The sequence below is a fragment of the Drosophila novamexicana genome, unplaced genomic scaffold (genome assembly GCF_003285875.2).
Source record: "Drosophila novamexicana strain 15010-1031.04,08,12 unplaced genomic scaffold, DnovRS2.1 tig00000986-arrow-arrow-pilon, whole genome shotgun sequence".
Taxonomy (NCBI): Eukaryota; Metazoa; Arthropoda; class Insecta; order Diptera; family Drosophilidae; genus Drosophila; species Drosophila novamexicana.
The window spans coordinates 1,132,119-1,140,814 of NW_020824835.1; positions in this window are offsets into that span (position 1 = coordinate 1,132,119).

Here is an 8,696-nt window from a genome sequence, read left to right on the forward strand (position 1 = left end):
AGGATCAGTATCCATATATTACAATACCCAACGACCTTGCACAATGGCAATGATTTGTTCCATATTTCAGTCGCGCGTCCTGCAGCTGTCCTCCTCCTCCTTCATTATTCAGCAGTATTCCGAATGCTTATGCTGAATCATCACTGACAGACGTGGCGAGCGGGTGTGGGGGCAGCAGCATTAGCAGCAAAGGCGGTGGCAAGTGGCGCTGTGAGGCTTACTAAAGGCTTAGCCTCATGGCGCCAACATCGTCGCCGACTGGCCTAATCGACGCTGGCGTCTTTAGAATGCAAACAAATTTGGCTGTAACTGGAATTGGCAGAGCTCCCCCTAAGCTGGACGTATGGCAGCTCAGAAATTACCTGATTGATTCGTGGCCCCAATACAAATAATACGCACACGCTCACACACACACACACACACACACACACAGATACACCTAATATCTATCTATCATTCATTTAATGTGTTTCTTTCTTATCACAGACGCTGACAACAACAAAAAGGCAAAGTCTCCGATATGCCCGGACTCGATATCGATATGTAGAAAGTGCCTCTAATCCGCGCCCAATCAATTAGATACATAAAGCGCTAAGAACATGCACAAGACATTGGAAGACAGCGTTATCTTATCGAGCATTGGCAAATAGATTTTTGGGGCCGGGCCGCCTAATCTTGCGCCTCCACCTGGCCGGCACTGGCAACGGAACGCCTTCAGTTGCTGCCCCGCTACGCAGCTGAAGACAACACGCCGCAAGCCAGGACACACAGTGCATGTGGCTGCTCCAAGGACTCACTCGCTGCTCTGGCTGCTGCTGCCGTTGGGGTTCGTGACTGCGCCCCACTGCGGCGACTCGGAGCTTGCAACGTGCTTCAATATAATTAGCGACAAGCACACACACACACACACACACAGAGAAACTCTGTGAGCATTGTAATCATTTTTATGGATCATTTCATAATTTGGCATCACGTGTGGCACGACACACAAATTATAGACGCAGCTCTGTTCAAATTGTTCCTGCAAATTACAACTCACTTTTTACAGGTTACACCTGTGTGTGCATATATATATTGCCACGCGTCTAGGTTTCACTTTGTTCCACGTCCACCCTGTAGATCCGAATTTGTTGTACACTAGTTTTAAGGACAAATTCGGTTCTAGAGAGGTTTCTGTGGCTCACTGTCCAGCGAATATGTGAATAAGTGAATATTTAATATGTGAATATTTAATATGTGAATAGTGAATATGTGAATAGTGCATTCAATTAAGTGTCTCAATAAGTGTTCTCTATTCGTAAGACATAAACTTTAACAATTTCAAGGCCCCATTGATTGATTGGCTATAGTGTATATATCTCTTTGTACGATCTTTAGATAACTGTTCTGATTTGCTGACGTTTTTACCTATAATAAATTGTGGTGTGTCGGTTCCAGGTCTAAATCTATAGATAAGAAGTAAAACTAAGCAACTATACACTGGCATGCTCAATGATTATTCAGTAGAATATACAAACTGAATCATATACTATATTATTCAAATAAAAATTAAAAAACTACAATTATTTGTGTATATTGCTAAGGTCTATATTATTTATTATATTATTTATATAAATCTTATTTCTAAACGAGAATAAGCTAAATATCTTATCACAATTCAAGCACTTGATTTAAGTTTTATTTATTTATTTTTATTATTATTTATTAACATTTCTAGTGTAAATAATGTATTAACTATCGTGTATTACCTTTGTAGCTGTGTTATCTTCTTAAAGAAATGAATAAAATATATAATTTATTAAAGAATATTGTATATAAAAAATGCTCTAGATAAGACAAAGTTACTCACTTTAAAGGTATTTGAGCTTTCGTTGAAATTATAATATGTATTTCTATATACATAACTATGCTGATTCCCACAAAAAGTGTTGCATTGAACACACAAATATCAAATTTTTGTCGAGTGTCTTGCAGTCAGTATTTTTCAGCTCTTTTGCTGACTGCAATTTATTCGCTGTGCCGCTTGAATTTACATATCACATTTTGCATACAAATTGCCATTACGAATCGTTTGGCAGGAGCTGGCGAGGAGTGAGTACCCGATTGAGTAGCCGTGCTCGGCATTTGGGTCAATCGTCTGCCGATGGCTCGTTTTGGATTTTTGCTGAGCTTGTGCAAATGGCCGTGCACTTATTGCCATTTGCATATGCCGCCCGAAACCACATCCTGCGAGGGACTGGTACCATCTGCCCTGCCAACGACGACTGTCGACTGCGGACGGTCAGCTCAAAATTGGTCGAGTCGCAGGCATAAGACGCTTGTCTAGGTAATCCACGCGTTTCAGCCAATTATAGATTTTCACATTTTAATATACTTGTCTTTCGGTTCGTTTCGGTGACTGTACACATGTTACCTGAGCGCGGAACAAAGGTGTTAGACAAGTAATTTAGATATCGAAGAAACTCCCGTATTATTAATTGTAGATAGCGAACTTAACTGATGGGCCTCTGTTCCCATGACACACAAATAGTTCATAATTATTTGATACGCGTTGATATAAATAATCTTTTTGTCCACTTTTGATAATGACCAAAATGATAGAAGCATTGTGTAATATTTTTTTATAATACAAAAACGAAAACCCTGCACATGGCAACACATGCAACAAAGCACCTGAAATTGCGTGTTGCAGAATATTAAAAAAAAAAGCAATTAGCCTTTCAATTGAAGTTGATTCCATTCTCAAAATGCTAATTAAAGCATATTTATTTGATTTTCATCTATACAGCCTATCACATAGATGTGAATGAAGATTTTAAGTGCCGTTTGTCACCTCGATTATGACGCAAGTAATATTTTATATTACTCATTATTATACTATATGCTTTGGCTCTAATTACAAAAACAAACAGTTCGTTATATTTAAATGCTGATATGATAATTTTAATTTCGAAATTTTCGCTTCACATGCTGCCATATAATTTAAATTAGGCTAATTCAATTAACATTCAACTGCTAATTGGCTGTTTCCCGCAAGCGACTCCCCTAAACTGGGGTCCCAGAGGGAGGGGCTCACCAATATACAATTATTAAAGTATTACTAAAATTTGTATAGTTTTGAATTTATTTTCTTGTACTTTAAGAACTACTTATGAGAATAGACTGAATAAATGATGGGAAGCGGTATTACCTCTCTAAATTACTTAAAAATTACAAATATTTATAAAGTTTATTTTCCCTTTTAATTTTTATCTTATAAGCACTATTTAAAAAATCAATATGATATTGTACTTTTCTTTCTACTTAAATTTTATACAACGACGAGCTAGAATATAAACACATAGAAATATAAGCTGGAAATGAATTGTCTGATACTTTAACCTCCGCAGCAAACTTTCTCTAGTTCTCGGCTAGTTTACTGACAAACTGTGGCACCCATCTGGCGCCATACAGATCCGGGGCTTGTCTGCTCCTTCTAACCGAAAAAGAGTTCAATCTCTTCAAAGCAAGACTTTTCGCCGGATGGTAGGCGTTCCATACTACGTGCGCAACAGCGCCGTCCACAAAGATCTGCAGATACCCTGGATCGAAGAGCAGATTAGGACTCATTGCGCCTTATATAACAACCGGCTAGTTACACACGTCGATAAGCTCGCATCCTAGCATCCTTCAAGGTGGCCGTCCCATCAGGAGACTTGCCCAGATACTTCCTCCCCTATTCCGCCCACCCATCCCCGGCGCTACGCGGCCACCTCCCCTCAGGCCGGTTAGCTGATAATTTCATCATAGAAAAGCTGTTTAATAAAAAATATCTAATTAAAAACAAAAAAAAAAGTTAAAATTTTTCTGAATGAACTAGCTTATCAACTATTTTAAGCCTTAAAACTACAAGCATTCTACATAATTTACAATAATAATAATAATAATAATGGATTGCTTGGATTACCCATCACAAATACATTTTTCATAACATATCGCTGTTATTTTCAACAGAAATTCGCATTTATCGATAAAAACGTAGATTTGATAGCCGATAAGCAGGAAAGAGACGAGTTTAGTATATAGAGCAGTGCAGCTATACTCGTGCACATGGTTGTTGTCCATGCTGTGTACTGTGGATAATATGTACCCCGTTGCTATTGGCCAACAGATGGCGCTAGAATCGCTACATTATTAGTCAACTTTTAATGTAAAAAATATACTCTATGCTAAAAAAAAAACGAGAATTTGCCAATGCAAATGTTCTTAAAAGAAAAAAGTATGTATATTTGAAATTATGATTTATTAACAAATGTATGGCCAAAACATATGCATTAAAAATATATCATATATATTTCTCTATTTAAAATTCTCCATGGAATCGCGATACCAGCTTTCCGATGATAAGCATAAACATATCTTCAATATATTTTGCCGAGTCGTATGTATTGAAAATATATCTAAATCTATGCGATAATAATGTAAAGAAAGCTGATAAATGTAATATGAAATTCTAATTTTTGGATATATATTGGCTTAGAATGGGATATGGATTCATAATAAATTTTATATATTATATATACATACTGGTAACAGCTTATTGTAAAACGTAGGCTTTTCGTTCTATAGCTCATATCTTTAATATAAGGCCAACCTAGCCGACAAAATGCGTTGTCTTGGAAGACTTGGTTAGTGACGTTGGCCATTTTGGCTGGCAGCATCCAAAAGAAATGGAGTTGAGTTGGGTAGAGAAGGGAAGAGGAGAGAGAAACAGTTGGCTGCTAGTGCGAACATCTTGAAAACCTGTCAGTCAAATTTGATGAAGGTTTCGAACGCATTTCGCCTTTTAAATGTTTTCGGCTCATTTCGTTATGTTGTTGTTGTTGTTGTTACCAGGGTTGTTCGTGTTGCTGATGCCCATGCTGTCCGTTTTGGGCCAACCTACGTTTCACGGGCTTAAACGCATTTTAAAACAGGCAACGGGCGCAACAGTAGGTAGAGCTGATAGCGGAATCATTTTTCTAGTTTTAAGACGCACAACTCGACACTTTAAACACCTAGTATCCAAGCGCCCACCCCCGAATCTCTGCACCCTCAAGCCTAAGTGGGCGGCAGGCATGCCTGTTATTTTAGCCCAAAGTGGTCACTATTGGCTCCTGGAATGCGAATGTGAATGTGATTTGCGCGACCAGTCCAGTGTCGACATATGTCACGTCGTTCAGTCCTCCCCCCTAACTCTAAGGCAACCCTCATCTGAAGCCCTGCTCCAAATCTAACTCCAACTTCAACCCACATGGCCAGTCCCTCGCCGGGTTCGGCTGCTGTCCGGCGGACTTGCGTGCTCTCAGCAACTGCTTAAGCGCTAATAACGAATGGACATTGGTCAAAACTCAACTCGTGCTGAAATTAGTCAGTTTTGTATCCCGTTTAATTACTTCGGTACATATCAACACTTTGTCAAAGTGCCTGCCTGTCCCATCAAGGTGTGGGTGTGAGTCCCAATGCGTGTCGCACCCACAAGTTCCCGTCCTGGTTTTAATTGTCATTGCCTTTGGAAGGAGGCAGCGCGGATGCCACGTGTGAAATGGCCAATGATAATTACTTTCCTACTGTTCTTTTATTCATGAGTCGTGCTTCCCAGTAAGCATTTGTTTTCGTTTAATGGATTCCATTTGATAAGTCAAAGTGCACTTGACGGAGGGTTGGGTTCTGTTAACTACAACTTCCCCTAATTACTTCAAATGCCCGACTCAAGGGGCTATAAAAAGAAAGCTAACTACATTAGCTCGATACATAACGGATCTGTCAGTAATCTTTAATAGAATTAATGGGCATTTCTTGAAAATCTAATATTACCTTCTTTTTAAGCTGTTTAAATTTTTATTTAAGTTGGTTAACCTTAAATAAATGCAAATCTTCTAAATTTAATTCTTTCTCTTAAAATAATTGTAGAGAACTGCATTCAAATGAAATTTGTTTCTTCACTTTAATAATTTTTCTTGTATTTTTCAAATTTATTTATTTTGTTCTAAAAGAAGAGAACTTTTCTTTTTCTTTAATTAAAAACATGTAATGAAATTAGGAAATTATTAAAAAAATTTACTTGAGCAATATTTTTGAACGTATGATTTTTGCAGCTTGAATTAATTAGAAACAGTTAGAAAATAAATTTTTTTAAAAATATGGGAATAGAATAAAAAAGAAAATATTTTTGGCCATGCTTGGGACAACTCCAAAGAGGAGTTCTAGACTCTTTTTCAGGGTATTGAATTTTTTAAATTTTATTTTAAATTGGGTTAACTAAGTCAAGACTTGGTATGCCTTCCATTTGTATCCCTAAATTGCTTATATGTTCCTTACAATGCCCGCCAATTCTATCTGCAACTTGTTGGTTTATAACTAAAGGAAACACCAGGTACTGAAATAACAGTTTTAGTATGAAATTTGAACTAAAAACAATCAATGTGCAGATATACATAAGTATAAATATGGCTTAGTCGGACTTTTTGACACATCAACACATCAATAAAAGTTTAATATTTTTGATTAAGAGTTCAATACAATTTTAGCTTTTTGTAAAAGTATTTTAATAGAAATTAATTTTGATTTATAAGCTAAAAGCTTTTTAAACAATTTTTTATTTAGTTAGTTAAGTTATTTCACACGTCTAATTACCTTAATTTTATTTAATTTGATTCAATACAATAAACGTTATTAAACAAGAAAGAAGTAATAAATTAGGTCATAATACCCGAGTGCCTTAATAACTAATAACTAATAACGTGGCTTCTATGTATGTACCCCAACTGTCATGTTATGGCCAAAATCTGTTGCAGATTCTTGGTTAAAAAAATTAAAAAACAAAAATTATTTTTATATAGACCTGTAACGCAAACTTCTTGGATTTATAAAGCACGATGGATTAAGGAAATCTAAGAAATTAGCTAATGGAATGCGCATCTATAATGGAAACATATTTGGTCAACCTAGCTGCTGACAGTGGATTGGAAACTCAGTGAGGCATTGTTTTCACTTGAAAACTTACTTTACGCAAAATTGGACTGAATCGGGTGTGTGTTTGTTGTGTTATGTTGTGTTGTACTGAGCTGTGTGTGTGTGTGGTGTGCCTGCTGGCGCAGAAATGGAATTGAAACGATGGGGACGAGGCGGATTATGTGCCCAAGTGTAACTAAAGAGAATAAGGGCGAAAATCAACGAATCATTAATCAATCCTTTCATGATGTGACGCGGTGCGTGTCCTTTTATGTGTCAAAAAAAAAAAGAAAAAGAAAAACCGTCGAGGAAAAATGTGGGGAAAATGAAAACACGCTCGCACTCACACTTTCAGTCGCACAACGGAGAAAGCGAAAAGCAGCACAAAAATAAAAATAAAAATAAAAATAAAAAGAACAAAATAGCATAAGAAAAAGAAAAAGAAAAGTATCTTTTTGCATGAGTTTGACAGACAGAGCGACAGATACGCAGGCTGGTGCGAGCGACGGGTGGTGAGAGACAGTAGAGTGGAGCGGAGAGAGAGGGCGAGAGAGAGAGGAAAGTGGATGAACTGGCACAGGGATGAGCCGCGTGGCAAGTAGAAAATGGCGACAATATTTGCCGAAGGATGAGCCTATTTACATTTTGAGGTCGTGTTGATTAGCTGAGTGCGCTTGGAGTACCCCCTCCAACCAGACCCAAGCCCCAAAGCCTGCCCCCAGCCCGGCCAACAGACAGCATCTCAGCGGACAACGCCACACGCAACTGACAGCGCGGGCGGTCGATAAGAAATGGAATTATGCTAGAGCGGGCGAGGGATGGGTGACAAAACGTGGGCTGTCAACTTGGTGGCTTAAGGTGGCCCAGCGAGCGCGTGTGAGGATGAGTTATGGTGTTTGGCTGCTCGCCTGTCCGCCAGCTAAGCAGATGCAGCTCCTCTCGCTCGCTGGCAGATGCAAGCGTCTCGCAGCACTCACATGTGCCAAGCAACGCTTATCGCAGTGCTCAGCGTCTGTCCAGGAAAGTCTTTCTTTCACGTCTCGTACGCACATCACGTGGCCGAGAGATAGAAAAGTGACAGTTGCCGGAACAGAAGACATGGTGAAATCTCAAATCTGAAACCCAGGCAACAGCAGACGGATGTGCAGAGATGCAGGCGTAGAAACATCGCAACCGCCGGACAGACCGAAAACTAAGAGACGCACGATGGCGATGGCGACAGAGACGGAGACGGAGACCTACACCAATGCGTGAATATGGAGCAGATCATTAATTATGCGCAAGACGAGAAGACAACGGGCCGGTTCAGGCCAGGCCCGACAAAAACAGAAAAACAAACGTGCATTTTTAAGACCGAGGGCGAGCCGATTTATCTGACAGTTTCGTATTGAAAAGTTTTTGCTCTTCCTGTGGATTTCTTGAAAAGTGAAAGAAGTGCCCGCTAGTAATTCTTTTTCCTCCTTTTTTTTTGATTCCCTCGAACTGATCATTTATTTTCTTCGAGTTAAGAATCGAATATATATGTACATATATATATAGTACAGGCATGTAAGCCAAGAGCACACCTTCCAATGTGCACTCAATGGACACAAACAATAACAATTCGATTTGGTATTATTTCAGCTCTTTTTCGAATTTGTAACGATTATTGATAATTGAGCTGTAGCATTCAAGAGTTTTTTACAGATGCATTCATTTTGACGGGAATCAATAGAGCTTACTTA